Source organism: Ruditapes philippinarum, unplaced genomic scaffold, assembly GCF_026571515.1.
Source record: "Ruditapes philippinarum isolate M1 unplaced genomic scaffold, ASM2657151v2 ctg12910_1_1_1_1, whole genome shotgun sequence".
Lineage (NCBI taxonomy): Eukaryota > Metazoa > Mollusca > Bivalvia > Venerida > Veneridae > Ruditapes > Ruditapes philippinarum.
The window spans coordinates 1-14741 of NW_026855900.1; the positions used below are offsets into that span (position 1 = coordinate 1).

Below are 14741 nucleotides of genomic sequence, written 5' to 3' on the forward strand. Positions count from 1 at the left end.
TTTGTTCCTGTTTACCTATTTTCTTTATTATCTGCAAAATATCGATGAATATACACGTTCCATTAAAACCAAACAACGCTTCCTCAATCGGTTTTTAAGTAACTTTACCTTGATTTGATATTTGTATATATTTGATAAAAGCCTATCTTTTCAAATAACATCTGGGATGTACGATAACATTGACATTTTATTTCAAACCAAATTATGTTTTATATTTACATACGGGCTTTATTAGCAGAAAGAACAATAAAACAACTCAATCTTACATTGAACACGTTTTACAAAGGCAAATTATAATAAGGGTTTGCAGAATTTTTTCTATGGCTGTATTCAATTACATGTACATTAAATATTCAAGTCAATTGAAAATAGTATATGATTAACAATTACATGGAAAACACTACCATTGCATCATATTTTATTTTAACTTGCAGGCATTTGTTCCTCAAAAACCATGGTGAAGAGAAAATAATAAAGTACTACTTTTATACAAGCATCTCAAAACATTTTTTTTTTATATTTTTTTATTAAAATTGAACTTTCTCGAAACAAAATTTAAAAAAAAAACACACACCATAACCTTTCTATTAAAGGGAGAAAACAAGTATAAATATGTCATTATGACATGCCAGGGTTGTCTCCCTTCTAATAAACTGTATTTCTTTTAGCATGACATTTGAAAATAATCAATAAGATAATTAATAAGATAATCAATAAGATAATCAATTTTTAAGGTATTTATGTTTCATCCTACAAAAAAAAATATAGAAAAAATAATTTCTAAAACTTCCCATGTTTAAAACAAGCAAAATGAAACACTTTTAATTGGATACAGTCTTACAAAATTGTGTATTATCTTTACAAAGAGCATGGAATACATAAAATAAAGCGAGAATGACGTAGCCCGGCTAGCTCAGTCGGTAGAGGATCAGACTTTTAATCTGGGGGTCATGGGTTCGAGTCCCATGTTAGGCGCAACTTTTTTAAAAAGTAAATTTAAGATATAATAATTTTGTTGTCCGAAATGCGGTGGTTTTGTAAAATTACTTGCAATATAAATCATTCGTTAATAAAAGTTAACATGAAACGTAATGAACGGTAGGGAAAATGCAATTAACCGTCCACGTTCCCAAGCACCGGTAGTTATACCAAATTTAAAGTGGTATTAAAGTGGCTGCGTCGTACTACACATGTAAATTATGTTAAACATAGATCTATATGTATATATAGCTGGTGATATTCTTAAAATATCTTTTGTTTAATCTATGCTTTGGGAAAATACTATTCTTTGCACTTTATTCAGAATGTTCATATCGACCTATGCATTATTAAGAGATACTTTTCAACAGTATTATTTGCAGTCTAAAATTATGGTCACACTTAAATACCTTATAAACGGTTTGTCCATCATCGTGCGGTGTGAAAACATTTATGTTAGATTTGAAAAAAAAAATGGTGGTCAGAGATTTAAATATATTTTCCCATTACATGTAAACTTTTCTTCATATAATTGAAGATGTCCTTAAATTGTGGTACCAATTAAAATAAATGATAAACTTACAAAAGGAATCAAATAAAAAAGTTGCGCCCGACGTGGGACTCGAACTCAGATTAAAAGTCTGATGCTCTACCGACTGAGCTAGCCGGGCTACGTATAACACATTAATACACTTGTTACTAAATATAGTAACAAAATTGCCTATGATTTCAACTGATTATGAGTGTCACGTGACCTATTATGAGTTTGCGGCCCGGGGCCGAGAACTAGTTATCAGCCCGCGGAACATGTGCACGTGCACATACTGAAACAATGACGTCATATTTTACGTCATCAAACAGTTAACTGTAAAAGTGAAAGTAGGCTAACAGCACGAATCGCTTTATTTTATTATGAGAGCTTAAGCGTATTTCGTACAAACACATTTTTGTTACTATTGAAATTTGAAGAAATAATACGACAAATTCATTCCGAAAAAATAAAAATAAAACTTGCTTCTAGATTCTACTGCTTTGAACACACAAACAGTAAACATCTCTGTACAGAACGGTAGAAGTGTAGACAAGAATTTCAACGAAAGAACTCGGGCCATTATTCATTTTGCGGGCCGATTATCACCTTCCGGCCCTACTCTGCCGTGTATCAATCTCCTAATCCTTGCATGCATGTAAATGTTTTATAATTTAGGAGATATTGCACAACTTTATTCAATATTGCGAGTCTGTTATTATTTCTCTTGGTGTTAAAGGTGATATATTCATTAATTTATAGATTTTGTTTTGATATGAAAAAATGAGCAATTTGTTTCTGTAACAACGCAGAATTCATGAAATAAATATTGTGTATGATGTATTGTTAAATAACCATGTAAAAGTTTTTAATATCTAAACAATACTTTTACTTAACTTTTATGTGAACTTGTTTTAAAGATGAGAGCAATTTTACTGAACCAACGGAATAATCATGACTTTGACTAACTTAAAAAAAAATTCGCCCAACATGGGACTCGAACCCATGACCCTCAGATTAAAAGTCTGATGCTCTACCGACTGAGCTAGCCGGGCGATGCATACATACATTAATGCATTCATATACAAATGTATGTAACTAATAAAAGGTATTGCACAACTTTGTCTGTTATTGCAATCACATTATCTTTTTGCGTGAGTTTTTCTCCTAATAAAAATGTTGAACGGAAACTTTGGTAAAATCAAACAAGTAAATAGAACCACCATATTTGAGGTAATGACATTATTATAAATATGATCAAATTAAGAGGAAAAAACGGAAAATAAAAAGGTTACGCCCAACATGGGACTCGAACCCATGACCCTCAGATTAAAAGTCTGATGCTCTACCGACTGAGCTAGCCGGGCTATATCTAACAGAATTCATTCATTGATATCATTTTTCTAACATTGCACACAACTTTACATTTTTCTAACCACCACGGTACTCCGGTTAACGTTTATGTGTCTAAACCAACTTTTATTCTATTCCATCGCAATTTAAAAACAGTCAAACAAACAAACATACAAATGTAATAATTAAATAACTTGCACAACCCATTTTCTTATAATGGTACCACCGAATAAAGAAAACATTATCGTGTTCGACTTATAGATAAATTACATACAAATATTTTGAACGGATATTTTAATAATTTATTGGTTTTGTTTTAAAATGAAAATCTGAGCACTTTTGTTCTGTTAAAACGCATAATGCATGAAATATTGTGAAATGACTGGATTAAGAAGACAAGGCACAAGTGAAAATACAGCAAATATTTTTCACTTCAGTGAAAAAATAAGTTTTTACAATGAAAAAACGGAAAATCAAATTCAGATTTTATGTCATCACTCATTCTCAACATTTATTATTAGTATTATGTTTTATTATTAGTATATAATAAACAAATTATAATATAAATATAATACTCTTTTAATGATTACAAATTATTTTACAAGTTTTTTTAATGAATATAACATAGAAAGTTATTTCTCCATCGATTAATTTCATGAATTCTGCGTTTTAACAGAAACAAATTACTCATAGTTTCTTATCAAAACAATATCTATAAATTAACAAACTGAATTTTGAAGAAAGTAGTCCGGCAAAACACCAGTGAAAATACGGAAAATATGTCCCACTTCAGTGGAACATAAATTCAAGCTTTTTTTATAATTTTATAACATTTAAGAGATATTGCTCAATTTTATTTAATATAATTGCAAGTTTGTTGTTATTTCATTTGATACAAAATGCTCAATATTTATAGATAACTTATATACAAAAAAAACATTAATATTAAATTTAAGGTGAAGTATTTCAAATTGTACTGTCAAACAGGAGAAAATGTATCAAATAAACAGTAGATTCAAGTTTTTTCCTATAAATACAGATATATTTTTATATTGTGGTATGAAAAATATCACATTTCACAACCGCCACTTATGAGTATTTCTTAGCAAACCACTCAATGAAAATAAATCCTGTATTTATGAAAAAAAAAAGAATAAAAATTTGAATTTTCTGTTTAAATGGTTTATTTAATGCATTTTTCTCTTTTTTATTTGACGTTACAATTTGAAGAACTATTTACTGATTAATAAAAGTAAGAAAAGTTATTTATGTTAACATAAAAGTAAGAAAATTTATTTATGTTAACATATTTTCTACAACATCCGAATATCTTAAAAGGAGGGAGGGAGGGTGAGTGAGTGGGATGGGATGAGGGTAATAAAATAAACATATGCAGAAGTGGTTATAACCTCGGGAACTTCTGGCAGTTAATAATGTAACTCATATTATGAGAGTCCATTAAGACAACATTCATGTATACTAAAATACTCATTGATATGCTACTTTAATAACTGTTATTTGTCATACAATCTACATTCAGTGATTAGAACATGATACAGTCGTTGTTGTTGTTTTATTGCATGTAGTAATATTGAGAAATGTGAAGAATGTTATATGTGCTACATTGTTATATAATATGAATTATATAACCTTATTTCATACGATTTACGGTCTATAACATCTGTGATCTACTGTAATACTTTAGTGTTAGTAGTTTGTATTGAATCATAACGGTACTTATGATTTGACTGATCACATATCACGTTTGTTTTTCGGTTTCTCAAGTGTTATCGGACTGTTTAATATATGTTCATGATCTTTTTGCTCTTTCGCGGGGGGGGTTTTATTTTTTTTTATGACATATGTCTGTTAAAAATTCCAAACACAGTAGATTGACTATTATCTTAGTAGACAATTTTATTATTATTATCTGTACAATCATTTATACCTGATACATTATCATTACAAGGTCTCGGCTGCTCTTTTTAAAATATAATAATATTATAGATAGGTGATATTAAATCTTATCAAATTAAATAAGATATTGTTGATATCTCTATCATCAGTACTTACCGCGGCTTCAGATAGTAGAATCTTGCCCCGGTGTGGTTTTCATGGTTTAGTGACATGTTGAATCGAAAGCTATAAATAATGTATATTATAAGTAATATTTCAATCTCTCTTTTTATAATAATTAAAGTGCATAGTATATAATTGATCGATATTTAATAGTTCAATAAAGAATAGTCATTAAGTTTATCAGAATTGGCACTCGCCTAAGTTAAATTGTATAAACCAGAGACATAGATAACAGAGATAAGCAGCTCCTATATACTCCATTGAAATATCACTCATGCCTATAAAAAAAAGTGTAAAATTAGGCATTTTGTAGCAAATAAAACTTAATGGGTGTATATATGATCCTTTTAATATTTATATACCATTTGAAAGGTAAATCTTTCATCTATGGCTGCATGTTAAAATATTGGTAACTTTCTATGCTTTCAATTAGAAAAACATGGCAGAACATACCCACTGAGCCAGTTTTTTGTCATATGAATAAGTTTTGTAACAAAAATATTAAGTTGTTCTCTTTAAAAAAAATGATACAACATTTATTTAAATGGGAACTGTAAAATATATTTACCTGCAGCATCAAGACAATGCATAAGCTTTCAGAAAATGTATTATTTTACTGATTTTTATATCTGGTTAATAAGTTTTACTTGCTACAAGTTTTAAGTTTAGTAGGCACGCGTGATATTTTAACTGAAAATACTTTTGTTTTCCATAGTACAATGTATGCTATTTCTGTTTATATTCTTGTATAATTAATACATTTGTATTTTTACCTTGGTAGCCGATATATACCTGCATTATTTTGAACGTACATTAACTATGATTGTAAGTATAATTAATGTGTAAATATTTATGTGCTTATAGGTCATTTTGCGTATATACAAATGTACTACTGACAAATTATGGACTTCTTCGGATGATATTAATGCGGTTTATTCACTTACTTTGTGTTTTTTGCCTATTATGCAAATGGATTTAATCATTATATTTTCCCTTCTCTTTTTTTTATTCTTCTTAATATAGGAAGTTCAATCTTACTGCACACACATCATTATAATGTAGTTTACAAGTCATAATGAACACTGTTTAATTCGATAATTTGCTTAATTATATATTTCACATACATGTATAAAATGTTAAAATTATTATATATATTTTTCTTTTTTTCTTCACTATCCTTGAAGATCACTGTAGCAGTCATGACATTCATAGAGAAATCTTGCATATTTGTAATATTTTCTTGATTACAACTTATCAATTATTATTATTTCTCCTTTCATTCAATTACATAATGGAGTGACTTTTGTTTTACTGGAACGAACAGCTGTTAGTAGAATCAGATTTTGCGTTCACTTTTTACTCCTCACAATTTGGTGCTTCTTATAATCCTGTATATTTGCTGTCTTTAGTCAATATTTCAGTTACAGCCTTAGTCGTTCCATCATTGAAGGGATACTAAACATCATTCTGTAAAGTCTTAGGGCATTTTATAGAAATCTTTCATTTTCCAAAGGTAGCTAATTGTTTTCACTTTTGTTTATTATCGTTGGTCAAAATTTTCTTTTACGTGTGAGGTTATCCGGCAGTCGGGCCGAAATATTTCAATTGCATCACTTGTACATATTTGTTTTCATATTGTGCTCTTACAATTGTTCAGAAGTCCTTTTAACCCAAAACTTGACACTTATCAAGACCAGGGGCAACAGAATAGTTTTCGATTCTTTTGACGTGATTAGAATTAGCGAAGCATGGTTACATTTCTCGGTTAGCCCAAGTGCACTACTATTAAATAATTTTCATATTCCCGAGCGCAGAGACAGAGGACATGACAAATATGGTGGTGTTATATTATACGTCAAAGAAAATTTAGCTTATGTTCGAAGGCATGACCTTAGAATTCTTAGATATTGAATGTATTTGGATTGAACTTATTCTAAAGCGGAACCTTAAGATGCTTATTGGACTCTTCTTACCGCCCACCAAACTCTGATGCCCAATATGACCTTAAAATTGAACAATCTTTTGACCTTGCACTTAATTCTGGTATTCAAAAAAACATTACAATTGTTGGCGACTTTAACCTTCAATCCTGCCATACCCGCATCAAGCGAAAACTTTTAACACCTTTGTAACCAAATTTGGGGCTTGCTCAATGTATCAATGATCCAACTCACTTCACTGAAACGTCTTCATCCGTCATAGATCTTATTCTTTTAAAAAACATACGTAGTTTGGTACTTAGTGGCGTTGGTGAACCAGTTTTCGATCAGCAAATTCGTTATCATTGTCCCACTTTTGCACTTTTTTAAATTACTAACCAAAATGTCAGACTCACTCCCGTCAAATATGGCTGTACGACCGAGGAGCATTATAATGCATTGAGATACTCTTTAGAACAATTTGATTGGCAGACCATTCGTAACACTGATATTGACCAATGGGTCTCTGCATTTACATCTACCATATTTAAATTTTGTAACCAATATATTCCTAATAGGTTAATCACCATCAGACCCACAGAACCACAGTGGATATCAGGTGAAATTAAACGACTTATACGCAAACGCAAGCGTCTGTTCAAACAAGCTAAGCTCCATAATCGAACGTTCGGACTGGTCGAAATTCCGCCAACTTAGAAATAAAATAGTTTCCCTTATTAGAGATGCTAAATCAGAATATACAGCCAAATTAACCAGGCTCTCACTAATAAAACATCTAATAAATCATGGTGGGCCACAGTTAAAATGTTTATCTCCCCTAATAGTCAAATAAGATCTATTCCTCCACTGCTCAATGACTCAAATATTCTATATGACAACGAGGAAAAGGCGGACGCCTTCAATCGTTTCTTCGCTCAACAAACATTTCTTGACGAACCTGATTGGCAACCCATTCCACAATTTATCTTTCTCCTCAACTCTATCATCACTTCACTTTGAACCATCTGATATCGAACCATTATTACGAACACTACCACTTGGGAAGCAGTTGGTCCTGATTTAATAAACAATCGCGTTTTAAAAGAAACATCGTCTCAATTAGCTGTTCCTTTGTCAGATATTTTCAATTATTCTCTGTCTATCGGTACTTTTCCTACTCAATGGAAGGTTGCAAACGTATGTCCAGTTCATAAAAAGAATGAGACCAATGTAATTAGTAATTATAGACCAATTTCACTTCTCTGTTCCCTAAGCAAAGTTTTAGAAAAAGCTGTTACAAACACGTATATAATCATCTAATTAGCAACAACATTTTAACAGAATATCAGTTCTGGTTTCCGCCAAGAGGCGACTCAACTATAAACCAACTATCAGTAATTTATAATTCTTTCTGTGAAGCAATAGATCAATGGAAAGGAAATTAGAATTGTATTTTGTGATATAAGCAAAGCTTTTGATCGGGTATGGCAAGAAAGGACTCATAACTAAAATTGTCATCTGCTGGAATTCGTGGAGATTTACTTCTTTGGTTTCAAAGCTACTTATTCAATAGGCAGCAAAGAGTCACTGTCCAAGGATCATCATCTTCTATTCTTTACGTCAAGGCTGGTGTTCCTCAAGGATCCATTCTCGGTCCACTGCTTTTCCTTATATTTATAAACGACATTGTTAATAGATATCGACGCCAACATCAGACTTTTTGCAAAAGGACACAAGTTTATCCTTATCGTTAATACACCCGAAATAACAGAATGATAACTCTGTTTTCCAAAGATACCAATGTTTAAGAATGGCTGGTTTTCGTTTATCGGCAAGCCATATGTTTGACTATATCTCGGAAAGCTATCAAAAACCATCATCTCCCTACTTTCGCAAACAAGTCATTTCCCAAGCCTGGTTTCTCCATACTTTTAGGAGTTGTCTATCAAACGATTGTTCATTGTCAAATCATCTATAATTATATTAAAACAAAGCTGACGAAGATCATATTGTCTCGTAGGGCTAAATTTACACCGACAGTACATAGAAAATTATATTGAATTATCATCCATTATAGGTATGGAACTATACTTTTGATATTGTCGCTAGCGAAACATGATTAGATTGATCAAGACGAGGCTGCCAGGATAGTCACAGTGCTATAACTTTGTTCTCTTGAAAACGTTTATTGACCTGGATGGGTATTATGCCAACTCGAGTCGTACAAAACTGTTTTTTTTAAACAGTCGGAAATGTTACGTTAAATACTCTAATCCCAACACGTCAAAAACGAAAGATACACCTTCAGAAATCCTCTGATATTCCTCCTATCTATTGTCGAACATCCTTTTATCAAAACTCTCTACATCCCGTCTAGCATCCGTTCCTGGAAACACGCTCCCTCAGAATACAAAATCATCAGAATCTTTACAACAATTCAAGCGACTTCTTTCAAACCACACAAACCCCTAATTATTTTAACACAGGGCCTCGCAAACTTCAAATCCTGCATACTCGCTTAAGACTTGCTGTAGTTCCTTAAATGATGATCTTTCCGAAAAAATATTTCCGAATCAAACACATGCGCCTGTGGTCAACAGAATCAGTGTGTCATTTTTCTTCTAAACTGTCCTTTGTATCAACATATGCGAGATATTCTCTATAGGAACATCATTACAACTGGATAGATCCCTGATCATAACTCACACTCTGCTATTGCATGGTTCAAATTCTCTTTCAAACAACCAAAATGTAGAGCTTTTCAAGTCTGTATACCTTTATATTGATTCTACGAAACGATTTATATAATGTCTGACTGCTACTGCTATGCTGATTATATTCTTTTCTTGTCCTTATCTTTATTTTGTTTAATGTCTTTTTGTGTTTTTTCTTTAGTTGTTTTCTGTAGTTTTTTACTTAATTTTTGTCAAAACTTACTAAAATTTTGTCCTTACCATTAACATTTCATTTTTCTTTTTCAATCTTGCATGATTATCAAATGTGTTTTTTTTTGGTAACTTGTTAATTACAACCACCACAGACATTGAAGATTGTTATTGTTAGATAATGGCTTCTATGAGCTTCTGCTTTCGGCCAAAATCTATAATTATTGTTATGTTGTTATTTACATATGTACAAATATTCTAAATAAAAAATATGTTTAAACCAAACATTTAAACTGCCATTAAGAAATTTTAAACAATAATATTACTTTGCGTTTTATGTGAACAACTAATGAATGATATAAATGCATCGATTTTACAGAACCACTGCATTAAAGGCAATGAAATTATTATGACTTGACTAACTCAAAAAAGTTGCGCCCAACATGGGACTCGAACCCATGACCCTCAGATTCGAGTCCCGGTCAGTCTGCACATTTTTCTCACCCTGTGACATTGCCGCCGAACGGGGGACCATGACTGTATATAGCTCAGAGTTTAATTTACATTGCTCTGTAACTCTGTGAAATTCATGTACAACATCCTTTTAGAGGGGAACGTTGAAATTATCATGACTTGACTAACTCAAAAAAGTTGCGCCCAGCATGGGACTCGAACCCATGACCCTCAGATTAAAAGTCTGATGTTCTACCTACCGAGCTAGCCGGGCGATATTTTCCATTCAAAATGTATTCGTTTATATAATATTTTTAAATTATTGCACAACATTTGTTCAATATTGCTTCATTGTTTTTATTTTGCATTATTTTCTATAAGTATTGATTTTATCTATTATATATTTAGCACAAATATTAAACGGTCGCTTATATAGTCATGCGAAACAATCACAACTATAATAATTTTTTTTTCTCTACAATATAATGTTAAAAAGCACTGACCTGTTAAAAAGCATTGACCTGTCTTAATAAATAATTCGAGAAGATATTTCAAATTTTGACTTATAAATACATAATCGAACAATCAATTTTACTAATTTTTCATAAATAAAGCTTTGTAAATACTCCATCTGACCTCATTTTCTCTTATATTCCTTTTTTATTTATTTTATCTTGTATTTCCGTTGTATTTTATTTTGTTTATTTATCTATTTATTTATTATATATTTATTCATTTTGAGATACCAAAATTCCATATCAAATCATCGTTGTAAAAATGTTGAAAAATTGTGGTATATAAATCGCACCGTCTATAGCACTGGTTAAAATGCCGAAAATTGCCGAGTGTCTTTTTCCCGCTCAATGTTGGGTTCGATTCGTACTTAGACCTTTGTTGTTTCGATCATTGCTGATGCACGTTGTCTTCGTTGTAGTATTTTCCTATTCTATTTTTTCCATTATTACTTTATTATCGTTTCTTTTATCTTCTTTACATGCTTATACCTACTTTGATATCTTGCATCAATACAACCTCGTTTAAACAAATTAAAACAGCTAGGTTTTAATGGTCATATCGATGCAGATTTCATTGTCGGACATGCATACATTTACAATTACAATTTGGAAAAAGTATTGTTTGGCAATATTGACCTGAGACTGATAAATTTTCCGAAGTTTTCGTCTGTTTCCGTAATTTATCATGATTTACTAATTGGTGTTCGATGACAGTAAAGTTCTGGATACTTTATATGATACTTACGGCCGGATGTCCTGGTGGTAAGTATGATAACAAGACAATCGCGAAGTTGCAAGTTCAAGTCCTAAACAAACTTTTTTTCCAAATTTCTATTTGTATCATTTTTTAGTGTCACATGGTGAGAAAAATGTGCAGCCTGACCGGGACGTGAACCCGGGACCTTCGGAACTGTTCACTATTTAGGGGAGAAGATGTGTAAGCGGTCGGATGTGTGGTAGAGCCGCGGAACGGTATTCCGATGGTCCCAGGTTTACACCGGTGCTAGAAAATCCTGTCTTACACCCCCCTATCGCGTGCTTTAAAAGGTGTCATTGCTGCGCGCCTTTTATGAATGAATTGCGTTCTTAGGATGACGTCACTTAACCGTTTGATGCTCTATCGACTGAGCTAGCCGGGCTATATTTGCCAGTTTAAAATGTATTCGTATATATACTATTTTAAAATTATTGCACAACTTTGTTCAATATTGCTACTTTGTTTTTTTTTTATATATAGATATTGATTTTATCTCCTATATATCGGTGGTTTAAATAGACTATATGTTTTGTCATGCGAAACAATTACAACTATAATCTTTTTTTTCTCTCTACAAAATGTACAATATCACGTTAAAAAGCTTTGACCTCTCGTAGTAAATAATTCGAGGACATTTTTCAAATTTTGACTTATAAATAGATAATCTTATAATCAATTTGACTTATTTTTCAAAAATAAAACTTTGTAAATACTCCATCTGACCTCATTTTCTCTTACATTCCTCTTTTATTTTATTTCTTTTATTTTGAGAGTCCAGAATTCCATATCGAGTCATCATTGTACTTGTCACAAAATGTGGAAACGTTGTGGTATAAAAATTGCATGCGTCTATTGCACAACTGCTTAAAAATGCCGAAAATTGCCGACTGACTTTTTTGCCCGCTCTATTTTGGATGAGAGTCTTTCCTAGACCTGTTGTTTTGATGATTTTGATCATTGCTGATGCACAATGTTGTTTTCATTTTAGTATTTTAGAATGTTACTTTATTTGTCCCATATTTTTAAACATACAATCATTATCGGATACCAACGGTTGATTAAAATATAATGTTAATGTTTCGGCCATGTGTAATCGACGATGATAAACAAGGTTAAAACACTTAATTATTAACGAAATAATAACATAAAGATCTACATTTTACCAGAAGTAGCACCACTATATTTTAAAAAAGGAAAGAAAAAAAGTTGCGCCCCACATAGGATCGAACCCATGAACCTCAGATTAAAAGTCTGATGCTCTACCGACTGAGCTAACCGGGCTATATTGCTAAATAATAATACATTCGTATATATAATCTTTTTAAATAACTTGTGCCAATATTGCTACTTTGTTTCTTTTATTTTGCATTATTTATATTGTTATTGATTTTAGCTCCTATATATCTAGCACAAATATTAAAGGGTGGTTTAAATAGTCAACACGTTTTGTCATGCGAAACAATTACAACTATAATTGTTTTTTTTCTCTCTACAATATCATGTAAAATATATGACCAATTGAGGACATTTTTCAAATTTCGACTAATAATCTAACAATCAATTTTACTTATGTTTCAAACATACATTACATCATTACATAAAGTACGTGCAAAATTGTCAGGGTTTTCCACATAATTATACACAACTGGTGATTTTTAAGAAAAACCGCTTCAGTTTGCAAAATTGGTCAGTTTATCCCTTGACAGGATTCAAAAGTTCTTTTAAGGTTCAGTATATTTCAATGTTGGTAAAAAGACGGAGGTAATCAATAAGTGGTCTTTAAATAAAGTGTAGGTAGTTAAGTCATTGAAAATACTGCAAACCTTTACTACAAAAATATATTATTTGCTAAAGGCCATTGTATTGTAACTATTCCCGCCAAAGGGTTTCGACTTTAGATCGAAGCTAGATATTTATCTAGCTAACAGAACATTGGTGGTTCTTTTCTGATGCCCGTTTGGTTTCCACAGGACTCTGCGCCATGTAAACGTTGCCTTTGTCTTGTTGATCTTAATTCTCGTCTTATGTAATAATGAACAGAGGCTTGTCTGAGGTCTTCCTCCGCCAGTAAAGCTCGAAAGTTGCCATGACCTCTACTGTGTTGTTTCGGCGTAAAATCTAACCTAAATATCAAAGGCATTGAAAACTGTTTTAGTCGAAGATACATGTGCTGTATTTAAACAATTTATCTATTTATTGTACCCCGCATTTTCGAAGAAAAAAGGGATTGTTCGTCTGTCTGTTTGTCCGTCAAAGGTTCGTGTCCGGTCCGTTACTAAGCCATTCATTAAAGGAGTTTGAAATAGATTGGCGCAAATGTTTATTCTGCACCCGTAAAAGAAGTTGAGGGCGATATATAGGATTCAGTTCGTCGATTCGGTCCGTTGGTCTCCATCATGGTTACAGGGTGATAACTATAGTTTTGAATTAGGTATTGTAATACAGCAAGCTTATATAAAGACCCACACTGGTGTTGCATTGCAACTTTTTCTTCAGACAACTTATTTTTCAAAAAGTCAAAAGTTGCTGGTGGGGTAATTTATCACCTTGAATGATAGCTCTAGTTATAATAAGACTATGTGACATGCTTTACATTTTATCCTACCTCCAAGGTCAAGGTCCAACTTGGTGATAAAAAGTTAACATTGTCTGTTTGAGGGTAAATGTCATGTCAGGTCCATAACCGTGTCATCCATCAAGTAAATTAAAATTAAATTTTCAATTTAAGCACTGGACAATAAAAAGTAACAAAGGGCAATAATTGTTAAATGAGTCAAGAAAGAGTAATGGTTCCTGTGCATTGCGCTTCCTCTCAATATACATGACCAATGCACGAACTTGTATTGAATTCTAACCAGTAGATTTCATGTTTTGTTCTGCGACAAGCAAAAGTTACAATGGGCAATTACTTTATCATTACTCTGGATAGTGTTATGTTTCTTGTGCACTGCACTTCCCATTATTGTACTTGACCATTGTATAAAGTGGCATTGAGTTCCACCCATAAGTCCTCAAGCTATGCACTGGACAAGAAAAAGTAATGATGGACAATAACTATGTGATTAGTCAAGATGGAGTTATGGGTTTAGTGCACTGTACTTTCTTTCATTGTGCTTGACCATTGCATGAAGTTGTATTGCATTCCAGCTAGTGGTTTTCAAGTTCTGCTCTAGACACGGAAAATGCAACGGAAATGTAACAAAGGACAATCACTCTAAGATTATTTTAGATATAGTTATGGTTCTTATGCATTGATTTTCCTCTGTGTGCATG

General features: G+C 32.0%; 4 non-coding genes across 4 annotated transcripts; 1 reads left to right on the forward strand and 3 right to left on the reverse strand.

The window, feature by feature from the left end:
- Positions 1-902: 902 nt before the first annotated feature.
- On the forward strand, positions 903-975 carry Trnak-uuu (transfer RNA lysine (anticodon UUU)). The gene has a single exon. It is a non-coding gene; the product is annotated as a tRNA-Lys (tRNA).
- A 1514-nt stretch (positions 976-2489) lies between these two features.
- Trnak-uuu (transfer RNA lysine (anticodon UUU)) lies at positions 2490-2562 on the reverse strand. The gene has a single exon. It is a non-coding gene; the product is annotated as a tRNA-Lys (tRNA).
- Positions 2563-2801: 239 nt separating this feature from the next.
- On the reverse strand, positions 2802-2874 carry Trnak-uuu (transfer RNA lysine (anticodon UUU)). The gene has a single exon. It is a non-coding gene; the product is annotated as a tRNA-Lys (tRNA).
- A 7523-nt stretch (positions 2875-10397) lies between these two features.
- Positions 10398-10470, reverse strand: Trnak-uuu (transfer RNA lysine (anticodon UUU)). Its single transcript has one exon. It is a non-coding gene; the product is annotated as a tRNA-Lys (tRNA).
- Positions 10471-14741: the final 4271 nt, after the last annotated feature.